At 37.9% G+C, this 23,432-nt stretch overlaps 1 protein-coding gene across 2 annotated transcripts in view; it reads left to right on the top strand.

Annotated features, from left to right (window-relative positions):
• The window catches only part of VSNL1 (visinin like 1), an 87,380-nt gene that overhangs the window by 3,951 nt on the left and 59,997 nt on the right, over positions 1 to 23,432 (top strand). The window lies entirely within an intron of this gene.

Below are 23,432 nucleotides of genomic sequence, written 5' to 3'. Positions count from 1 at the left end.
TCATCCTTTTGTTTTTAATAGGTATTGTTTTAGCAGTGTGCATTTGGGCTAAATACCCTTTTATTTTGAGTGGTCTGTAAAGAAGCTTGTTTCCAGGTGGGTTTGATTGCCCATGGATGCTTTGCTTTCTTTAATTTTGTCTTACATTAACAGAGAAAAGCACAGTGTGATCTTCCTGCATTATTTCTCATGCCTAATTTCGATTCAGACTACTCTATAATGAGCTTAGACCATTTCATCTGTCCCCATTTTCTTTTGGGTTACTATTACCTGCATTTGCACACCTTTTGTCATTCTCTACATGCTTGGGTTTTTTCTTCCTTCAGAGTGTAATTTTGTTCCTTCTTTTTGTGCATGTTCATTGCATTTTTTGGATCGCTTTCCACCTGACCAGTTATTTTCTTTTCTGTTTATTTCTTTCTTGGGAAAGACCATGGTTTACCCCATAGCTTCTCTCCATGGCATTGCTGAAGCCTCTGTGTGGTACAGGAATACAGCACCAACAGGGAAGGCTGTGAGCATTTGCTGTGCTGGAAGATGTCAGGATCCAGATGGGCTCCCATCACAGGGCGGCGCTTTCTTACCTCAGCTCCAACTACTTGTCTTATTCATAAGGAGAGAATCTTAAATTTTGACTTTTATGCTATTGGTCTGAGAGTAATAGCTATAAAACTTTTCAAAGAAAATTAAACAGATGATAGAAAGGATATTTGTTCATGTAATGTAAAATTTCGGAGTGGTGCTACAAATTTTTATTGCTTTTTAAGTTGTAAAGTGCTAAAATATATATGTATTTTTTATTTTTTAAACTATGTTATCCACAGGCTCTCTGCTTTCAAGAGTTTTTCCACATTTGGATGTGAATGTGACTGAAAGGACCATAGTACACTTGTAGTAAATTAAGACAGAGCATTAGAGATGGTCTCATAGATGAAAGTTGAAAAAAGCAAGTAGTTTCAAGGAGACAGTTGAAGGAGAAAAAGATAAAAGTGACTTGATAGTCAAATTCACTGATTTGTTTATAAGAATATCAAGCTGTTTTCCTTTGTGATTATTCCCCTGAGGAAAGTAAGGAACAGAATATGTTTGGTAAAATAACTTGTAAAACCACAGCTAATTGAAATAAATTGTGCTCCTTGGGAGTGAAAGGACAACTGCATCTTTTTTTGAACTAGGCATTATGTGTTCTGAAATTATGATATCAAGGACAAAGGAATAAACATTACAGATATTTTTGAAGATTTTCTCCCTGAAATAAACCCTATAAAGTCATATATATAATCCCAGATTGTAAAAATTAATGGAATGTATTATAACTTTTTCAGTTTCACTGTTTTGAAAAATCAGGAGTTTGCTACATTCTTGAGTTTGTCAAGAACCTACAAGCTTTGAAATAATGAGAAGTTATAATTTGAGATTACCAAGTGGATCTTTTAAGATAATTATCATAATATAATTTCTTAATAGGAAGATAAAGACTTTTAACATCACTTTACCATCACAAAGCCTTTTGAGGAAGATTATCTACATAATCTATATTTAAAAAGTCTGAGTTGATGTGCAGGAAAAAATACGTAATGCTGATTCCTATAGCTTTTACACTAATACAAATATGAGATACTAAACTTTTTGGTTTAAATGACCTTTTATCACTTTTGGCTTAAAACAGATTTAATCTTAAGTAATTGATGATTTCAGAGAAGCATCATGCAGCACTGTTAAATAACAGAAATAAACCATTTTACTCAATTTCTTGTTCACTAACTTAAACTTTCTCAAAGTTCATTTATGAAAAGATCTAAAAATGGAGATCCATAATAATAAAACTTAGAAATGATGTTGAAAAATTTCTTTTTGGTCCTTTCAAGATATTTTCATACAGTAGTTAGGAATAAAAAATAGTATATTCTGTTTTAACTTCTAATGAGTTGAATCAACCAATATAATATCAACCATTGGGATTAATTTGGTTGCTCTGACTTTGTAGAAGTCAAACTATATACTCAAAAAGAAAACAGGCTGTGACAGAAATTTATAGAGTTTTTAGACTAATAAATATAAGGCTCTAAAACTTTTGATGAAAGTTACTCTTATTAGTCTTAACTTCTAGCTAAACAGAAAGTTGTATGGTAGAGAAGAAAGCTCTTAGGTTCATAAATGTTTAAATCTACAAGGGAGATTAATGACCATTTTAAGCATGTCTAGCAGAAGCTATAGCATTTGACTCAGTCATGCCTTTGCTCTCCTTTTACAAACAAATTTGGGGGAAGGGAAAAAAAATCAGTCTTGATTTAAAGACCATGGAGAATGGAAAATGTATCTCTGTTCTCGCTAAGCTTTTTTAGTAATTAATTATCCTTAGTGTTAGAATGTGATAGTTCTGGACTTAATTACGAGTTCTTGAACAATCAATCCCCAAAGCAGTTAAAAAAAAAAATCTTAAAATAGATCAGCTGTTGAGCCTGGTGTGTGTAGAGTACCTATGACTTGATTTTAATACCTGAAAATAATTTCACAAAGGTAATATGTTACTGAAATTTTATTTTTTAAATGAAAGTTTAGTGTTCCACTTTATAGAAAACATTTTTACTCAAAAGTAGATATTAAGTCATTCACTGTAAGATGGAATCAAATGCAGTGAGGAGACATGAATATTATCCTTTTTGTGAACTGCATTTGAGAATATATGTGGTTTAATTAGACTTTATTCAGAATGGAGTAGTCTAAAATTAGAAACTGTTGTTTGTAAAAGCTCTTACAATACAGCGTATTTCTCTGTACTCTTATCTGCTATATTTAGAAATACAAAGTAACTGAAGACTCTTAGAGAATGAAATATGAGATATCAGTTAGTAGTTAGAATTAAAATGCTCTTGTTTTTTAGTAGAAGCTGGTATATGTAGAGGAAAAAGTTACGATTTTCTAAAGTTAGTGAAAGTGAACATTTAAAAAGGTTTTTAGCACTGAAAATAAAATCAGCTGGATAAATGGATAAAGCTGCAAAAAATTATTTGTGCAGTTATTGTTAACATCCAGCGCGTATCCAGTCAATTTCATTACAGTCAATGTTCTTTCATTACACCAGAATATATACTATTCTTTAAACAGTCATTTTTCTTTTTAAATATACATTTTTAAAACCATACAAATGAGTATTTGTGAATGTTCTTAAAATTCATGTTTTGAATGGCGTAAAAGGTTTTCAGTTTGGAAGACTGATAAGCCTGAAAAGTGGTTTTAGTTTGATGCATGAAACATCTGATGATACTGATGATTTTTGCAAACCAGACTGGCTTGTACAAAAGGGCTGCATCTTCAAATGTCTAACAAAGTTTGATCTGGTTTTTTGGGAAGGGGGGGGCGGATTTTGTTGTTGGAGGATCATTTGCGTCTTTTTTTTTTTCTTTAATCTGACTTAGATATGTCACATCAACCACATTGTAAGGTTGAACAGTGCTCAACATAGAGCTCCAGGTGGTTTGGAATCCGGTCCCTGCCATCTATACAGAATGAGAACATTTAGAAGAACAGTATGATATCAGTATGTTACATGTTAAAACTATATCATGCATTCTTAAATAAAGAGAGTCAGATAATCACAAACTGTTTTTTCCATGTGCATAAATATTCTTGCCGTCTGTCAGTGAAATCCTAACAATACACCACTATTACTGAAATGCCAAAGTGCTTAACAGGAGTAGCTTCTAAGACTCCTTTTCCTCCTCAGGTATGGTAAGAAGACCACCAAGTAGCCTTGATCATTCTTCATAAATAGGTTTTGTTTGCAAGAATTGTCCCCACACTGGGTGAGTTCTTAGCTGCTTAGTTCAATGGCTATTTTTTAATCATTTAAATTCCTGTTTGGGAAAATAGGATTGTTGGAAGGGGCTGTGATGTTTTTACATATTTCTCACGTGTCTGCCACAAAGAGGTGCTAATGGAACACAGATCAGTAAGTAACACTTGTACACTTGTTTCTACATGGTTTAAGAGGTGGACATTACTCAGTCAGGCTTCCTACTCTGTTATATGAGAATATAATCCTGAAGTGTCAACAGGTACTAACTGCCTCATGTCTTATCTCATCCTTAGCTTTTACTGATCCCTTTTTTCCTCCCTCTCTGGCTCTGCTTCCTGTCTTTGACTCTGCTCCAAAGTCTCCTGTTGCCTAAGAACCTCCCTCTCCCTGGTGATCCTGGCTGTGCAGTGTTTAACCGTGTTGGATGCCTCCTTCATCTTGCATTTTAGCTGTAGTTTTGTGTTTGTTTTTTAAACTGTGAGCTTTATAAAACAAGGATCTGGCCTTTGCATATCTTCTAGAAAGTGCAGCTGTATGTACACAGCTATAAACGTAAATTTATTAAAATTCTAGCAATATACAAGATACGTACTCTGCCTACAACCTGTGCAGAAAGATAGGGTGCAAGTATAGGGGTGGAATGGAGTGACTTTCAGCCAATCCATGCCTGGTAGCAGGGACTGGGTTTGCCTCCTGCAGAGCTAATTAGGACACGTTCTGCTTCCCCCCAATGGGGCTGTTCACAGTGGCAAAGCCAGAGAGTGGAGAGCTGGCTGAGGCACACACTGTTCTCCAGCTCTTGAGCTGTGGTGTAGATATACCCTAGAATATGTCCTAAACAGCTGGGCTTGTATATAGATAGCTCTAGATATGTACAAGGTATCTGGTACTTTCAAAGAGAAGTCTGTAAGAGGTCACAGTACAATGTAAACAGATGTTGAGTACAGCTGTGTTCTGTCTGTGTGTCTGTCTGCTTTTTCTGTTGAATCACTCTCTTCAGCACCTTAACTATTTATCACAGTGCAAGACCCAAGATGTTCTTGTAAATCTGCAGAATAGAAACACAGCCTATATACCTCTTTTTCTTTTTTATTTTTTTTTTTCCTGGGATGTGGAATGTTGGGGTAAAAAGATTCAATGTTACAGTAATTTATGATAACATTCTCTGTGTTTTTTATTCCTGCACAGTGCTATAAATAGTTCTATTGTATGTACCTATCATCTAATGCCATTGTTGTCAATTTGCTGAACAAAACCTATCCCTGCAAGTCCTTCAGTTACAAAGCAGTTTGCTTTCTTTAGATGAGAATGAGCTAAAGAATAGTTGGCTAGTTACTTCAGTTGTTTGTGAGGTATATTTTAGATTATTATGTTCTTCAAATATTTGTAACCAACTGTAGATTTTTTCATAATGTTCAACTATAAATAAATGAAAACAGTGTAACAAAGATCTGAATTGTTGCTTGAGAAATCCATGGTATATATAAAATACAAGACCAATTTTTATTTCAGCATCAAATGCTCCTAGCATTACTTTGTATTGCTTTTTTAATGTTGGCGAATTAAAGCTAGTCAATTTAAAATAAAAAAATAACACTGCAACTTCATGTGCTTCAAATACATGAAAAATAACTGTCTGACTATGACTTGAGTTTTAGTGGGTGTCTTGCATTGCACAGTCAGCTGAGGAGGAGACATATTTTTTAAATTGCACTTTCTTTCCATATAAATTGCAAGGTCTTGCAGTATGTGACTCATTTCAGCTGCTAGCATCTCCCTGTTGCCAACAGGAGTATATTAGTGAAAACCAATAACAATATATCAATGTCAGCCCATCTCCAGATAAAAGAAAGTTCATGAAATGTTCAAGGTTGTTCTGGTGTTGCATGTAACAGAGATAGCTGGAGATTGTAGTTCTTGTATTGCCCAGTAAACCCATCCATTTACTGTTGACAGTTTTGATATATTCAGAAGGTCTTCAACATCTGAAGCTGTGTGAGACAACTAACACATTCCCTTATTTTTCCAACTCTGCATTTTGTCACTCTAACTTACGAGATTCTCAAGTCTATGAAGACCTACACAGCAGCTTGCAGCCATTTCAGTCTTGCATTTCTGTTTTCCTTTGAAAATACCTTCAAGGGGTTTGCAGAAATTAGCATTTTTGGTTTGTTCTGAACGGGCAAAGTTAGTGGTAGGTATCACTCTGGGCACTTGACTAATGAGGTACTCTGGCATAAACATTGAGTCTGGGAGAAAGAAACCAACAAACTAAAAAGGTAGCAAAGTCATACCAGATACAAAAGCAAAGTCACCCTCTGACAATTGTGCTATGCTACTTTGCCATGCTTTAAAAATTCAAATTACAGTGAAAGTTAGGTGTGGTTGTACAGTGAAAAGAAATCTGTGCCATCAGTTGGCAGTGGCATTAGCAGGATTATTGACAAATACTGACATCAGGAAATCTTTAGGAACACATGAAAAGATGGCTTGATGGTCATTATAAAAAATTACCATAGAGTTAAATGTGAAATGGAGATTTCTGGGTTAATCCCTTCCTGAAGTAACTGGACCCAAGGCCATACAAATGTAAGGAATCATTCTCTGAGGTGATCTGTCTGATCCCTACTGGAAAAAAATTGATCAAGGAATGGATTTGAATGCTGCAGAGTACATGCTAAACCACCAAAACATGTCTGTGAGTGACTGGATTTAAATGCATGGGGAAATCTGTTGCTTTGAACACACAGAGTTGACTGGAAATGTAGGTGTAAGTGTTCAGCAAGCTCTTAGCCTAAAGGAGATGAGACTCGGGGAAAGGAGAAGGTGTGATCATGAATCATGTCAGAGATGTAGGCAGGATCAGGTCTGTGAGGATTTCAGTGCTAGGGAGATTCATTTTAAATGAATCAAAAAGGAAGGAGGGAGCAAGGAAAAGGAGTAGCATAACATTTGAAGATAGCAGAAGGCAAAGGTGTCAACATCTAGGAAACACTGAGTGGAGTCTCTCACCAAAAGGGTGATTAATATGAAAAGTACTAACAGATGCACTACTTCTTGTGATTTTTTAGGTGCTGTGAGAAAACTCCACAGGGAAAATTTGAATTTGCAGGAGACATTGAATTTAATGATAAATCCATCTGATTCTTGCCACTTTTCTCTGAACTACTCCTTCTGATGTAGTAACAGACAAGCTATATCAGAGCTGTGCCAGGGCAGAAGCATCTGAGTTAGGTGCTCAGAGGAAGCTCCTACTGAACTGCCAATGCCTACCTGAGCTGTGATAACTTCTCTGTGATAACTATGTGTCAAATGAGTGATAGATGTAGCTGTTGGAGAAAAGGAAGGAGAGTTGAGATGGTTTTAAGTCACATACAAGTCCTAAAAATGACCACAGAAACACCCCCAGTGCAGGCTCTCTCTGACTGTGAGCTCTGTGTGGGTGCAGGGGAATTTGCTCATCCAAAGGCATTTAGGACATGAAACTAAGTGGGGAGAAGGATTGGAAAATAAAATGGGAAGTATTTGCATAAGACTTTATATGTTCTCTCATCATATGATTCATTGATCTTATGACTGAACAGCTGTTCTTAAAAATTCTTCTTTTCTGAAGTAAAAACCTGTTTGGAGAGCTGATTTTGAAGAATTTATGTGACAAGTTGCTCATTGTTTTGCATTTGTATTTATGTGCCAGGTATTTTTTCACTGCTGATGCCAGTTTTGAATGGGATATGGCAGCTACAATATTGGCAAATTTATAGAATTTAACATGATTTCATTCACTTAGTATTACATGATGATGATGATGATGCAGAAGATAGAAACGTACCTTGTCCAAGAGCTTTTAGAGAACTGATGGCAAAGCAGAGGATGGAATCCCAAACCCTTATTCTCAGAGAACTGTAGAACCTGTTTTATGCATGTGCTTGACCACAGTGCTAAAACTGAAGTTCCTGTCATGGGAGGAGTTCAGTTAGCACTGATAAATTTAAAGAGGCTGTACAAAACCTCAAACATTTTCTAGTTGTTGCAAGTCAAGGTAGAAAAGCATTTGGCAACTTGTGTAAATTTTTCAGTTCTAAGCATTTCAGTGCCATACATCAGTAAAAGTCAATCTCTGCCTCAAAAGAGTTGTTCACACAGTTCTGGTATCATTCCCATATCAATGACTGTCTTCTGCCAGAGACAAGTAGTACAAGATTTGCTGGGGGTGTGACCACATCTGGGGTTTTAAAAGGAAGAAGATACAGGACTAGAAATTTGGATGAAAGCAGTGTCACATTGGATTTCTTGTGTGACACTGGTGTGCCCCAGTCTGTCTGGGCTATGCCTGATTGCCCCAGCACCAGGTGATCTCTGCTCCTAGAAGCAGGAGGGAGAACATGGCACCAGCTTAAGCTGAACTTTGCCTTTCCTGGCAGGGCTTTATGGCCTTTTTGCCTTTTTTTTTTTTTTTGTTTGTTTGGTTTTTTTTGTTTGTTTGTTTTGTTTTGGTTTTTTTTTTTTTTTTTGTGGTTTATCTCACCCAAATGCCCCTTTTTTTCCTTTTCTGGGTAAAGAAGCATGACCAGTTTTTTCTTATCTACCTTGCACATGGCCACACAAATCCTGGGATATACACAAGACAGTAGGTAAGGAGTTCTTTTCCAAAGTGAATATGGTTCTTTGCAGAGTATAACCCTTTTTGGCAGGAGAACTGGATTGTGTTATATTAAAATCAGTATGTAATCATCCCATGGTGCAATGGGAGCAATACAGAGCTGTGATCAGCCTGTGACCTATTCCTGAGGCTTGTCTTTCTTCTTGGCTCTCTGAGGTATTTGGTAGGAAGCTAAAAATTGCAGTTTAGTAATATTGGCAAACCTTATAAATTGTTATGGGAGCACGTGCTTGTGTATAGTTGATGAACTAAAGATTTAACAAAATTATTGAATAATAATAGTAAGTAACAAGTAATAAAAATAATAAATATTGTATAGCTTACATTTAAATCATTAGTAGCAGCAGCAGTCTAATTTTGGAATGTTGATGAAATGCAAACAAGCAGGTATGTCTCCCAGTTTCCTGTGCTTAATAGTGAATGTGGTGAGATCTGTTGGGTGGTGTTGTGATAATGATGATCCACTTGGACTAAATCTGATGAGGAGTGAACTGCAGAGCATGGACTGGGCTCTTTGAGTAGATAGTGAGGAGGTGCACGTCTCTGTTATCTCTGGGTTTTAATTACATTGGATTAATTACGTCATTATATTGCATTTCCATACAATTCTTATGTCAGTTTCAATTATTAGTTAAGCCATAGTCCTTGACATATTTTTCCTTTTTAGGCTTTTGCATATAAAAATACAGGTGTCAACATGCTCATTGCACATGCATGCAATGTTGTCAAAAGTACTATGAAAAAATAAGATCAGAACAGTTTCTCATTTGCATTTGAAGTTATCCTTTAGAAAGAAGCATGAGACTGATCCCTGTGCTTTGTACCATAGAGCTAAATGGTTAAGCTCTATAATGTACAGAAAAATTCCATTTTAGACAGGCTTTGTAGCTTTTCCCCTTGGACATTAGCATTACCTGGAACTCAGTTTGACTGTGAATGAAGTGAAATGTGAGGATTTCTCAGTACAATGCAGAGAACAGGTACAACCAGTTGCATTCTGCTAATCCAAGGGTTGTGCCTGAGATTTGTCTCTGCAGTAAGCCTTGGCAGGAGTGGCTATTATCCACTCTTCCTTGTTTCAGAGAGGCATGGGTGTGACAATGTAAAGCCTAATACCTGGTAAAAATAGTGTTTTTAGAAGTACTAGAGCAGAAGAAAATGAAAGGTATGTATTTTATGTGGAATGGTCCTTAAGTTGTGTACTTCCTGTTTTTCCTTTGAAAAATCCCTTATTCTTTGGCCAGCTGTGGGTGATCATAACTTCCCATTTATTATTATGGCAAATTATTTTAAAAATGGAGTCATTTGAGCACCAGTCATGCTGGATGTAAGCCAATTCAACTCCATCAGGCTCCATCAAGTTGTTATTAAGTTCTGTCCAAGACCACATTATGGAAGACAAAAGAAGGTTTGCCATGTTTAAGAGTTGGTTATACAATTTTTTTCAGCACATCAAGACTCAGGAGCTCATACAGAAAGCTTTCCAGCTTAGGTGTGTATTCTAAAAGTAGAACTGCAAAGTCTGGTTGTTTTTTAACAAACAAACTTGCCAGTTTTACTCTGCTCCTGTAGCAGACTATTCAATGGGATTTTTTATCACTCTAAATGAAAAATTTAAATGTATTCCTCAGCTGTAGGGGGACTTTGCTTTGGCTGGAACAGCCCTGCATCCCATGGCTAGCTTAAAGGGCTCAGTCACTTGATACTTCACTTACTTTTTCTGTCAGAAGTACTTTGACAGCACATGCCCTAATGTGTCACTGCAGTATAACTTGTTCCCAGGGGAATAGATGAACAAGCAGGGAGGAAATGATCAGCCTGCCTCTCTTCCTGGGCAGCTTGCATCGATTAGTAGGCAAGGTTGCTCCCTGCACTCTGGCATTCCTGCAAGGATTTTCCATATCTCTCTTCCACTCAGCCAAAATCAAAACAAGCTGCAAGTAGTGGAAAAGCAGAATATGGCTGGTGGGAAGTGGCAAGCAGCTCTTCCTGTGGTGAGCAGATGAAGTAGCTTTTAAAAAGATGATAGGAATATAGTCAATAGCTTACTCAGCCTATCTTAATTTTTTCTCCTAAGTTTATCAGATGATTTCTTTGAGTTTTGTGTCAGGTATAATCTCCTGTGCATCTGTATTGCACCTATTACCTTATGTCTAGACTGCTTTTGACTGGAATACATATTTTCTTGGCTGGGAAGTAGGTGGTGTGCAGTGAAGCACAGAGGATGCTGCTGAGGTCCCATTTCTGCATCTGGTGTGGGCACAGCCAGCATCAGGTGTCTGCCTTGGGCAGGCTGGGGAGAGCTGTGGAGCCCAGGAGCTGGGGCAGTTCTGAAATCCAGTGCAGTTCTGAAATCCAGTGCCACTCACCTCAGCACCCACCACTTAGTGACGGCTGGCACCTGCCATGAAGATCCTCCAAGAGATTGCAAACCTGGAGACTGCACAGACAGCTTGAATGATGACACGTTTTTCCCTAAGATAGAAACATCCCACATCAGTTATGCCCAGGTCACAAGTTTAACCTTGCGTTTTCCTGAGGTCTGGGTGAACCTTGGAGAAAAATTTTCATGCTCGTCTGGGGCACACACAGACTCAGGATATTGTGCCATTACCTCTGCTCTGTAAGTTGGCTCTGGGAGAGCCTAAATTACATTTACCTACACTATTCATGAAGGAATTTTCAGATCTACCTCCAACATTTGTGCAGAACCTCCATATGGTATAGTATGGAGTATATAAATTTATGAAGTATTCAGCACCAGTGTGCATAGCTTGTGTGGGGATTTAGGAATCTGTAGGGATTCCTTTAAAGTAGATTCAATTTAATTTAATTTAAATATTTAAAAAAGGATTCTACAGCTCACTGCAGAATCTTTAACTCTTTTGATTATTTTTATGTGGTAATTCTTCTTCCAGTGTGGAATGGTTTGGAGTGGAACAGACCTTTCCACCAGACCAGGTTGCTCAAAACCCCATGCAGCCTGGTCTTGAACTCTTCTAGGGATTGGATATCCACAACTTCTCTGAGCAATGTGTTTCAGTGCTGCATCACCCTCACAGTAAAGAATCCTACTACTGATAATCCATTATAACAATTAATAAATAGTATGAAATTTATTACTGTTGGAATACAGGCCTGTGTCTCTTAAACCTTCTATAAGGGAGGCTTTATAGCAGCCTTCCAGTACCAAAAGGGGTAAAGCTGCAGAAGGAGTTTTTACAAGGGCATAGGGTGATAGGACAAGGGGTAATGGCTTTAAACTGAAAGAGGACAGGTTTAGATTAGATGTTGACAAGAAATTTTTCACTTATTTTTCACATCTCATGCTGGCTGTCTGTGCCCACACCAGATTTTTCACTATGAGCATGGTGAGACAATGTAGTAAGTTGCCCAGAGAAGTTGTTGGTGCCACAGCCCAGGAAATGTTCAAGGCCAGACTGAATGGGGCTTGGAGCAACCTGATCTAGTGAAGGGTGTCCCTGGCCATTGCAGAGGTCTGGGAACTGGATGATCTTTAAGGTCTTTTCCAAGCCAAATTATGTGATTCTATGAAAAATTAAAGCCCACATTTTTGGTAGTAAAGTGAATTGCAAAGAGAAGTTCTCCTGTTCCAGATGTTCTTTGGGAAATGGTATTCCAAGATAGTTCCATGTATAAATACTCTTATTCTAGGGAATTATTATTCATTGGAAACGTAACTGTATTAACAGGATGCTTTCTGAAGAATAAGGAAGGAATGAGAATATTGTCATGTTGAATTTCTCAGAAATGCTTTGTGTATTTCATATCCACTACGGATTTTAATTTGAACGATAGCTCAAGTATAGGCATGTTCATAAGGATTAAATCATTAGAAGTGTTTAAAGGAATTACAGAAACTTGAAAAATACCAGTTACCAAGGGAGTAAAATTACTCCTCTATATGTAAGAATAGAAAGCTAAGCCTGAGACTGAAGCCACAGCTCCATAAATGGTCTTGCTGTACATCATGTTCCTACCCACAAAATCCAGGATGCAATTACCTGGCTTTATTAGGCACAAAAGAAGGGCTGTCCCAGGAAGAAATTACCTCATCTTGAGGTTGGATCTAGGACAAAACTCCCTGATCCTGAGAAAGGTGTATTTACCTTTCTCAGGGTTTCCTTGCTGCTCCTGAGGCAGTTGGTGGTTAATTGGTAGTTAACATCTCCATTTTTTCTCAGTGGCACAATCCGCCTCCCTTCTTTTTCCAAAAGCTCAGCTTTGTCTGAAATGCCACCATGTGACCCGTGGAGCTTGCTGCTGGTAAGCAAAACTTGATGGACAGCCTATGCTGTTTCCAGGGTGTAGGAAACATTAGGAAATACTGACAAGAACAGTGTGATGAAATAAATAGAATTCTCCAGCTGCTCTTTGTCTTACTTTGAAAACATTACTTTTTATGGCCACAGATTTTCCAATGGGAAACACTGAATACAGTTCAGGACCAGCATTATCTAGGCTTCCACTAACTCCAAGAAACTATTTGGCTCCTTGTGCTGTAACAGTGTTAGAATTAATTCTGGTTTCAGACAGAAAATCACCCTGGAGTTAGTGCCTAAGGCTGCTAATGTTAGTGCTGCATTTTTGCATAAGCATTTTTGATGCATAAATAACTGTTGCATTACATCTCTATCTAATATCCTATCTCAAGTATTGCATTTGGGGCACATTTAATGGTATTTAGTAATCTAAAAAGTGCTCTGTCAGAGCATACCACAGGTATCAAGGTGGTGGATGTAGTCTTGCTATTTATATCATAGTGCTCTACAAATATTAATAACACTCTGTTTCAAAGTGAGCTATAGCCATAAACCTGTAAAATAACTCCCCACAGTTCATCTTGATAGTCTGTTGAAATTGGACTGCTCTGACTATACCCCCTTCAGGCTCACTGCCAATCTCATATTTTATCCTGAAATTCCACAAGGAGACACTCAAAATAAACACTACACTAGCAATTGCTTGAATTATACTTAAGGCAGTAGCAAGCATTGGTTTCACTTTAGCCTCTCTGTGGCTTTCTTGAAAATCCATGAAGTTTGACCTTCTGAATACATTTTGCTCTTATTTATCTCCCCTGTTGACTGCAGTAGGAGCTGAAGGAGCATAGCTGAGAAGGGAATGGGTATATCATAGATGCTAACCTGTTATGACTAAATTATCCCTGTTAGTCCCACATTGCCCAGCCCCAGGAACTTTATACAGTGCATATCTCCTCACTAGCTTGCTTTCAGCAAAAATGCAGCTATTAGATTTGCTTCTGAGTTTTCTTAGGAGAAAAAAAAAAAAGCAAGCTAGAAATTGCAGTATTATTCCAGGCACCATTTCAGAGATGTTTAGCTTTTTGTTCTGCAAATGCTTTTTCTTTGCTTCTTTTGAAAATAGCTGATCGTGTAATTCACTATTAAGGCCTAAAGGTGATCAAAATAGCCCATCACCAAGGTCAGTATACCCTTGAATCAGACAGGTTTGCTAATTTTAAACTTCAGTGTTTTACAGAAAGTAGTGTGTTTAGCAAGAATAAAGAGGTAGAATGTGGGATTGGGACAATATGACTGTTCACACATCGCTGCCAATGAAAGCAAAGCTTGCAGGTCTAATTTTAGGCTTTTCAGCCTTGGTATTGTTCCTTACAGCACAGTTATTTTCCATATGATACAAAGCACTCCTTTTCTTTTCAAGTTTTATAAACTGCTTTAGAGAACAAAAGCAAGGACAAAGTGAGTATATGTCATGGTTGAAAGCAAATCAAAGAAGCTTAAGTAAGGCTGAAGTTAGGGATGGTTGCATGCCTCTGTATTCAGAGGACAGTTCTTGAAGAAAAACAAGAATCTTGATAAACATGTTACAAGAACTGGAAGTAGAGTTACATGGTGTCTGAGCTGGAACCCTTGGCTGTGACTGGATGTGCTTCAACACATTTAGTTAATTTACACTGTGCTCAGATGCCTAGTAAGTTAGTCCTCTTTAAAAATGTCAAAATGACCTGTGCTGTTTAGAGAAATAGGATTTTCAGGATACTTCCCTATCTCTTGGTGCTCCAAACTAAGCATTGTAGATGCAGTGAGAATGTCACAACTAATTCTTTATGTAACACCAGAGAGATGCTGTTTTCTAAAGTTAACTTTTACTGAGGCATTAATAAAAAAATATTTTATAGAATTATAGAAATGGAATACTGTAGAAATGGTTGTATTATTTCTTTTGTATTTTTTGTAGATTAATTACCAAGGACTGGAACCAGTTGATATTAAGTCATTCCCCATGGAAGTATCAGCAATGGTATTAACCTGCCAAAAACACCTTTAAAAATCATTAAGTTAATGTAGTCCTCTGTCATTTAAGAGAAGCTCATCATCTGCATAAATATATGACCGGCTTCAGAGAAATCAGAACATTAATCTGTGTGATTTTTAGTATGTCTGTTGTTTGAAGCTGGTTGGTCACTGGCTGTGTTGGCAGAAAGAGTTTCTTGGGAAGAGTCTGTGTAGGGGCTGCTGTAATGCTGAGCTGGTATTGTGTCCCACAAGCTCAGCAGAGCTCCACTGCCTTCACTGGGCTTCACCAACCAGGCAGTGCCAAGGTTTGGCTCACAAGGTGTGAAGCACAGTTTGGCTGGAGGCTCTGCAGTTGTCCCCAAACTGGGAGAGTCATCTCAGTCTGAGCTCAGGGAGTAGAATATTTTTTCATGCCTTTTTAGCTGTCTAGGAGTTAAATGCTTAGTCTAAACTAATCGTGTAGATTTTTTTTGTTAGTCAAACAAGAGTAAGTATTTCCAGAGAGCAATGAATGCCAGTCACCTTTTATATATAGTTTAGCATGGAATGAATGGCTTCTTGCTGAAATGGGTGCCTGTTTCTCTCCATTGCACATTGGAGCCTTGATGACTAGTTTAGATTAGATATCCAACTTCTAATGGCTACCACCCAAGTAGAAATAACCTGGATTAATCTAGTTCCCTGCTACTGACTATAATGACTTCCCTGTTATTATTCTCTGTGTGATTTATAGATACTGTGTTAGAGGACTAGAGTCTTCTCTTGTTTTTCTTTGCAGTAATTTCAAATGGTTTGCCATTAATAGTACAGTTGCTCAGTTTTCTGTTGTTCCTGATCATATGAAAGCTTTTAAAATTGTGCCGTTTCTGTTATTGACTGTAATCATCAATAATATTGTAAAGAGCACTAATTCATTTTCATGATGGAACAGATTAAGTTAAAGGCTGGTTTTTGGATGATTTTCTGGATTCTGGCCAGCTTCTTGGAGTCATAAATCAATGTGACTCTTCTCAAGCTAAAGAAAAAAATGTTTCTAATAAAGTTTGGAGCACAGATAGTGAAATAGGGTGGGACCATGACATTAGTGAAGAATAAGCCAACTGTCAAATGGCTTTATTTGGAGGCAGGCATTAATTTCATGGAAACTCTAATATAGTAATTATTTGGGTATTCTGGAGATTGTAGCCCCTCAGGGCTTTCCCATGCATGTCAGATCTAAGATTTTTTTCCCTTTTGGTTTTTTTTTTTTGAAACAGACCTATATGACAAGCAGAGCAAAGGAGTAAATTGAATGCTGCTCTTAACCCTAAAAAAGGTTTTTCCTAGATGTTCTGAAAAGTTTGGGGTTATTTTTTTGGTTTTTTTTTTTTTTTTTGAGAAGTATACTTAGTTTTAAAAGAGAAAGTACAAATGCTAGTGACATGACATCTGTGGCCTCATTGCCTTTTGCATTTTCATTATATCCTTTGATCAGGGACAGACTGGCATCAGCAACTGCAAGTCAGGTTCATTTCTGCATTTGTTCTGGGGAAAGCAAACACAACCAGTTTAAGCCTCTACTGGGAAACGTCAGCTCTCTTCTTCAGTGTTTTCTCCTCTGACCAGTCTGTGGTGATTTAGGGTACTTGGAGATTGTTTGCCCAGGTGTGAGGGAAGCATTTGCTATCAGTCTCATCCTCCCAGCTTCATCTGCACCCCCATCCCTAACCTGTAAACCATGGTGTTTCTTTCGTGGCTGGCTTGGGTTTCTTTAGCTTTACACAACATAACTCACTAAGCTTTACAATCTATTTTTTGACATAAAATTTTCTTCAATATGTTAGAGTTCTCAGCATCATTTAAACATGCTGCATCCTGCTGCCATGCCTCCCATTCAGCCTCTGCCTCTCTGAGTGATGCTGACAGCCCTGCTGGCAGCCTGGGCATGCATCCCTCTCTGCTCTCTGGGAGTGGTTGTGTTATCTTTGTGCCTGAAGATGCCAAGACTGTTTAAATGTCAACAAGATGTTGCCCAGATGAATTCCACTGTAGCCTAAACAAGCATACCTGGCTTTTTGTCCTTCTGCATCCATCTTGCCTGCTATGAACATCACTGCTCTCACTGCTTTTGCTGATGGAAAGTCAGAGAAGGAAAAGACAAAGTACAAATAAAACACCAGGGGTGATGAGAATTGGCCTTGGGTAGGGAGTAAGAACCAGATAGGAAGGATGGAGGGAAGGAAAGTAGGAGAAAGAGTCAGGATGAGCTGGTACAGATTTAGTGGGACTGTCTTGGCAATCCAGGGAGCCAAAGTACAGGGTAAGGATTGGACAAGGAAGAAGAAGAGGAAGAGGGACAACCTGGGCCTGGGATTTACAATTTGCTGTTACCTACTTGTCTGTCTCAGAGCAGAATCATGGTAATGCTGTGCAGGCACCCTTAATGCTAAGCACATCTCTATAATAAAACAGCTTAGCCTATATTTATTGTGTGTGTACATCTCTATATGTGGTGTTGTTTCTCAGCAGCACTTATAGCCCATCCTTTCACAGGCTGCTCAGGCACATGCTGTACCACACTCTGTCAATGTGCACTCACAGCTCAGCACTCACATTTACCCAGGAATAACACTGATATAATACAGGATTATTCACAGGCCTGGCTATTTTCATGAAGAATAAAATGCCAACCTGAATTTTCACAGGTTTGCAGTGGCAGTGTGTGAGAAACTGGGACCTTCAGAATGTTCAGAAGTGGTACCACGTGAGGTACCAAGGCACGGATTCACAGCCTTTTAAAGTTCAGTGTCTGGTCTGCTTTGTATGCTGGTGTTGTATTCTTAGAAAGTAAAGGTGACAGAGTTTAAGTTGCATTTTGAGCAGGGAATGCAGCAACTAAATACTTGAGATGAGATTTGCATAGCTATTTAGGTACCTGGTGAGATTTCTGAAGAGCACTCAAGCTGCCAGAGGGATGCTTGATACATTTGTACTGAACATCACCTTGATTTACTTGAATAGAAATGAACCAATGCAATTAGGCAACAGTACTTACATTAGCCAGTGGTCCAGACCCACAGAAGCACTTACATGTTTTTGTAAAGCTGGCCTTATATCACTTGTTTTGAAGTCTACATTTTTCCTTTCCAAGATATACACATTTCCCACAAAAAAATAATAATACAGATTTTTATAAGCAAGAGAAGAGATTTTTGATCCCTTTCCTTGAATCTATTTCTTGACGCGCACTCACTCCCCTCCCTTCTTGCTTGGTCACAGTAACAGGGCTACTCTGATCTGGAAAGATAAAGGGATTGTTTTTCACTATGGAAAAGCAGGTTTCCTGAATATCATTTGTTCTGTACTCCTTTTTGTCTTGGAGATTGAAAAATATCACTATCAGAAGCCCATCATTTGGTGCCTTGTTCACTTCCAGAGGCCATTCTGTAACAGGTTCTTTTTGTAGTGAATCTTTTGGGAGTAGTTGAGGGAAAAAAAAAACCACAAACCAAAAAACCCCCCCCCCCCCCAAAAAAAAAAAAAGGAAAGGAAAAAAACCCCAAACCCTGCTACAAGTATAACTAGGTCAAACAGTTTTGCCTTCTGGAAGGGAACTCTTCTTATATTATGTCCTCTGATTTGATTTAGTACATATTCTAAACTCCTGCAAAGTGCCACTACAGTTTTTAACATTACTGTGTTTTGTGATGTTGGATTCTGGGGATTTGGGGATTTTTTTTGTTATTATTATATTTTATTCCATTGTTTGTCTTATTCCTAAACTGCAGCCTTAATTTATTTTAACTTCTATTCTGTGTTGTCACACCAGAGAGAATTAACAGCTCTACCAGCACAGCATTTAACGTAAGCAGGGCCTGATCCAGCTGCAGACCTGTGGATTATCTGTTGCTTTCAATCAAGACTTTGAATCAAGACCAGGTGCCTATCCAAAATCTGTATTCTTGTTCAATGACGAATACTGGAGATGAACAAGGAATTTGGGCGTGAAATCATACTTTTTCTACCCTAAATGAGTGCAACACTTCTTCCTAGGTTGTTAAAATACAGGACTCTATGAAATATTTTATCAAGTTTTTAGCCTTTAATGATAACAATGTGTTTAAGGCATTTTCTTTGTAGTTTTAAATTTTTCAAGTTATGTGTAGTGCTTATATACACATAATGTGGTAAAAGGTACTAGACATAAAAACACTTATCACACATTTTTGCAATTTATGAAGAATGGGATAAAAATGAAAAGTATTCATAAATGACTTGTGGAATTGTCTAGTGAAGTGAGAAGGTTTGTGTATGATTTGAGATTACTCATAACAATTGGATTTAAATCTGACTATAAACTGCTGCAACATGATTATAAAATACTGAATATCGGAAATATAAAATGTCAGGTGGATTTACTGGTAATAAGAGAAAGGGAATGCCTGTGGGACAAAATACATGGATGACTGTAACAAGTAGAAATTGGGAGAGAAAATGGAAATCAGTGAGAACAGATCTCTGAAATTACCAATTCATATCAAATAACAGCTAAAATATCTAGGAACTAATATGAAAATGTAGAAATTTAGAAATGTGAAAATATGAACTAATATGAAAATGTAGAAATGTATTCTATTTTATAAGCACGTGGAGCATTCCATCTGTAATTATAGTCACTTGTATGGTAAACAATTAGTAAGTTTGTAAAAAGCCTAGAAGAAGGGAGTAAAATTGTTTAGAAATGTGGCACATAGGCTGGACAGAGTCTGGCTATTTCTTGTCTGATGAGGAGCAGGTGAGTAAGAAATAGTCACTCTTTCTCACAGTGCCAGAAAGAGGGTCACCAATGAAATTATTGTATAACATTTAATTAAATTACAAAACTGATTTCCACAGGATGTTGTGGAGACCAAGATATAAATGTGGCCGAAAAGGGATCAGACGAATTCAGGAAAGCTAATTTAATCAGTGATTATTAGCCATGATAGTCTGGAGAATCAATGGAGAGAGGACAGCACCTCCAGCCTATGACTCATCCCAACCCAGGAGAAGTGTCTTAGATCAACTTGCTGAGTCTCTACCTGGAGATGACTGTGTCTCTATTGGTCTCAGTCACTAACTTAGTACAGACACCAAAACTGGAGAGCATTAAAGCAAGCTGATTTAAATCCCACCATAGATGTTATTTTCCTGTACTAAAGATGTGGGGCATTTTTGCAATTAAAAAAGCTGTGGGTGCAATTCAGTGGTGAAGAAGGTGTTTGATTATAAAGAAAGGATATTTTCCCATTTGTCATTCAAGATATTTTTTTTTCTTTCCTGCAATCAGTTTAATTTGTATGCTTTATAGCAGAAGTATAATAAATATGAAAGAGATTATATCATTCCCAGAGAGATTATATCATTCCCAGCCTCTGGAATCATGAGAGAGAGCAACAACCATTTTATAGTAAACCTTTTTGCCTCCACATTCTCCAGTGATGAGCGAAGTAATCATGAGGTAATGCCAAGGAAGGCAGTGTTTGATATTTCTAGCTTTCCAGATTCTACAGACTTAAATAGTCCAGGGTAGCTGCCAGTGCAGTTCCTGCTTAGTATCATGGTTGGGAATAAAAATATTTCACCCACTGCTGATTCCTGTCACCTGGGAGCAGCAGTTGCTGTGAAAGGCACAGCCATGCAAAGGCTGTCCAGGCTCTTTGTTCTTGCCTGTTACCTCCAAAAATTCCCCCTCAGTTTGGAGAGATCCTCCTTGATCAGCTTTGGCAAAACCCTCGATGTTGTTTCTGCAAATGCAGGTCTGCTAGAAAATAAAAATGTCTTTTTATGGTTACTTTTCCCTTTTTTTATCCAGCACCTTTGTAGTTCGGTTCCATAGACCTCAGCTATTCCTATGGACAATTCAGTGACAGCCCTAAATTAGGAAAAAAACATCCTGTCCCTTAAGAATTAGAATTATATATCATGCTTTCCAATATTCATAGCCTACAATAATGTCTTTTTCTTTCTTGTTTTTCTAAAATAGTTTCCTCAGTGGGTCTTTATCTACCAAAGGTGGACAGTGAATCAGAACAAAATTATATTTTCCTAGACAATTTAATGGAACGGTGGGCTGCTATTTTAGATTTGCAATTTTGAGACCTTTGGAAAGATTTCTGAGTCAGCTTGTCTTTGCTTAGCAACCTCCATCAAGTGCTTTATCTTCATGGTTGTTAAACTGAAGGAATTCAGACAACAGTTTTTGTGAATTTCATAATAATTTAAGGGTTTATATAGCTTTATTTGTTTTCCTCCATATTTTTATCTGCTTCACCATTGCTTTTTTTCTGTTTTGTTGAATGTATTTCTATGACCTGTCTCAGAGCTGTTCCTTTGTAGCAGCTTTCCATGTGCTTTGCTGAAGGAGTTCTGCATGCACTGATATCAACCCAAATCAAAAAGTTTGCTTACTTTTTTATGTCATCACCAAAAATACAACTGCTGAACTCTGTGTCCTAGATTTTAGAAAGTGGTCTGAAAAATAGGCATGTCTTTAAACTAAAAAAGCCCAAAACACAACAAACCTGTTGTCCTTTGCAGGATGAGGCACAGAAGCTGGATGAAAATGGATGATGTGGTACTACAAATGTGTGGTGTGTTGTATTGGTCTCGTTTGTTTTCTCTTCTTTCTTTGGTATAGATTTTATTATTCTTGGCCATGGTAAATGCTACTGGAATTTAGACTCTATCTCTCTCTGTTTTTTTCATTTTGTATACCTTTTCTTATTTCACAAACTAAAAAAAAACATGTTTGCACACACATGGATTCAGCTGAGCAATTTATCAGTTTTATTAGCACAGCAATAGTAGCCAGTTTTTATATAAATTTATTCCAGTAGAGCTCTCATTGAAAAACAGTTGGAATAAATTGTTCCAATTACTTTTAATGTATGAAATTATGAAATTGTGCTGTCCTCTAGCACGAGAGGCTTTCTCTCTCTCCCTCCCTGTCTCCCTCTGGCATCTTTTAGCAGAAAGACCATATGCTATAATTCGTATTTGGGACCCATGGAATGTTGTATGTTTTACCATGCTGTCTTGCAGAACTATTATACTGTATAAATGAAGTCAAAACCAGAAGAAATAGCTAACAGCTTTCAAATGCTTCATGGCTGAGATTTACTGGGTTGTATTTGTAATTAGTCTTTAGTTATGAAGGACATACACGAGGCTCAGGGCCTTGCCATTAAGGTCATTAAATAATAATGAGGTTCCTGTACTGGGGACATAGAGTCTCCTCTGAGACAGCCAGCATTCCTTTTGCTTTGTCCTTTTTGCTCATTTTGCAGTTTCTATCAATATTAATGTCAGAGTGCATTCTTTTTTTCCTCTCAATATATAACCTTGCTAGTAGTTCTATCACCTGTAAAAATACTTTCATTTTTCCAGGAAGAAGGGTTTATGAGGCTCATCTATATTATCAATGAGTGATTTCAAAGTGTTACTAATAGGTGTTAATTAACACATATTGATTGTTAATTAACAATGAGGAAACACCAACTAATAGTTCTATGCATTATTGCTTTTTGATGCTGGGTTTGCCAATAGATTCAGTCTGCATTAAAACCATATTAAAATTTGAATCAGTTTTGTGCTGTATGACAGAAATTGGATTGGCTGCTCTGGAAAGGGAATGTCCTAGAGGAGGAAGCACAGTTGTCAGTGAATACTTCTAAATTCAGACTGAACTGGTGGGACTAGTTCAGTTTCACACATTCCCAGCTTTGACCTTTTTGCTCCAATATCGATTAAGGATAGTAGTCAAGGTTGAAAAATGAGATCAGCTGTGATTTGGACCTCTTGTGCATTATTCTCTGAAATAGCAGAGGGGACTTGGTGGTGCTGGTTGGACTCGATGTTCTTAAAAATCTTTTCCAACCTGAACAATTCCGTGGTTCTGTGGTTGGATCCATGCGGGCACCGAGAGCAGGTGAGTTGGCAGCTCTGCTTTGGGCACTGCTGGCACAGCAGCTGGCTGCACGTGCCCTCTTTGCTGGTTGGGTGTGTGCCTGCTGGAGTGGGCAGCAGGGCTCACAGCTTGATGTCTAGCACAGCATTGAACAGCAGTGTCAGTGTGTTAAGTGGCATCAGAAACACCTTATTTCCCTCCCAGCTCTCAGATGCTGCCTGCATAGCATAAATGGGGATTAAGGGAAGGCAAACATTTTTCATAAACTCCAGAGGGAGAGCCTTTAGGTGGAATCTTGATGAATCAATTTCAGTGAGTAAGGTTTCTCCACAATGACTTTTCTCTGCTATGGAAACAGGGCACTGCAGCATTTAACTGTTAAGTTCAAGCTGGTGTTGGGGGTTGGTCTCTGCCCAGGTAACAATGACAGGGTGAGAGGAAATGGCCTCAACTTGCATTAAGAGAAGTTTAGATTGGATATGAAGAAAAATTTCCTCACTCAAAGGGGGGTCAGACATAGGAATAGGCTGCCCAGGGAAGTAGTGGTGTCACCATTCCTGTAAGTGTTCTAAGGGCACACGGATGTGCCACCTGGGGATATGGCTTAGTGGTGAACACAGTGGTGCTGGGGTAAAGGTTGGAATTGATCTTAGACGTTTCTTCCAAGCTAAAGATTCTATGATTCTAAGTTAGGTGTCCCTCCCTTTCTGGAGGGAAAGATCTCATTTGGCTGGTGCATCTGCT

This window comes from Molothrus aeneus, chromosome 3 (genome assembly GCF_037042795.1).
Source record: "Molothrus aeneus isolate 106 chromosome 3, BPBGC_Maene_1.0, whole genome shotgun sequence".
Lineage (NCBI taxonomy): Eukaryota > Metazoa > Chordata > Aves > Passeriformes > Icteridae > Molothrus > Molothrus aeneus.
This window is presented reverse-complemented; position numbering and strand designations above follow the sequence as displayed.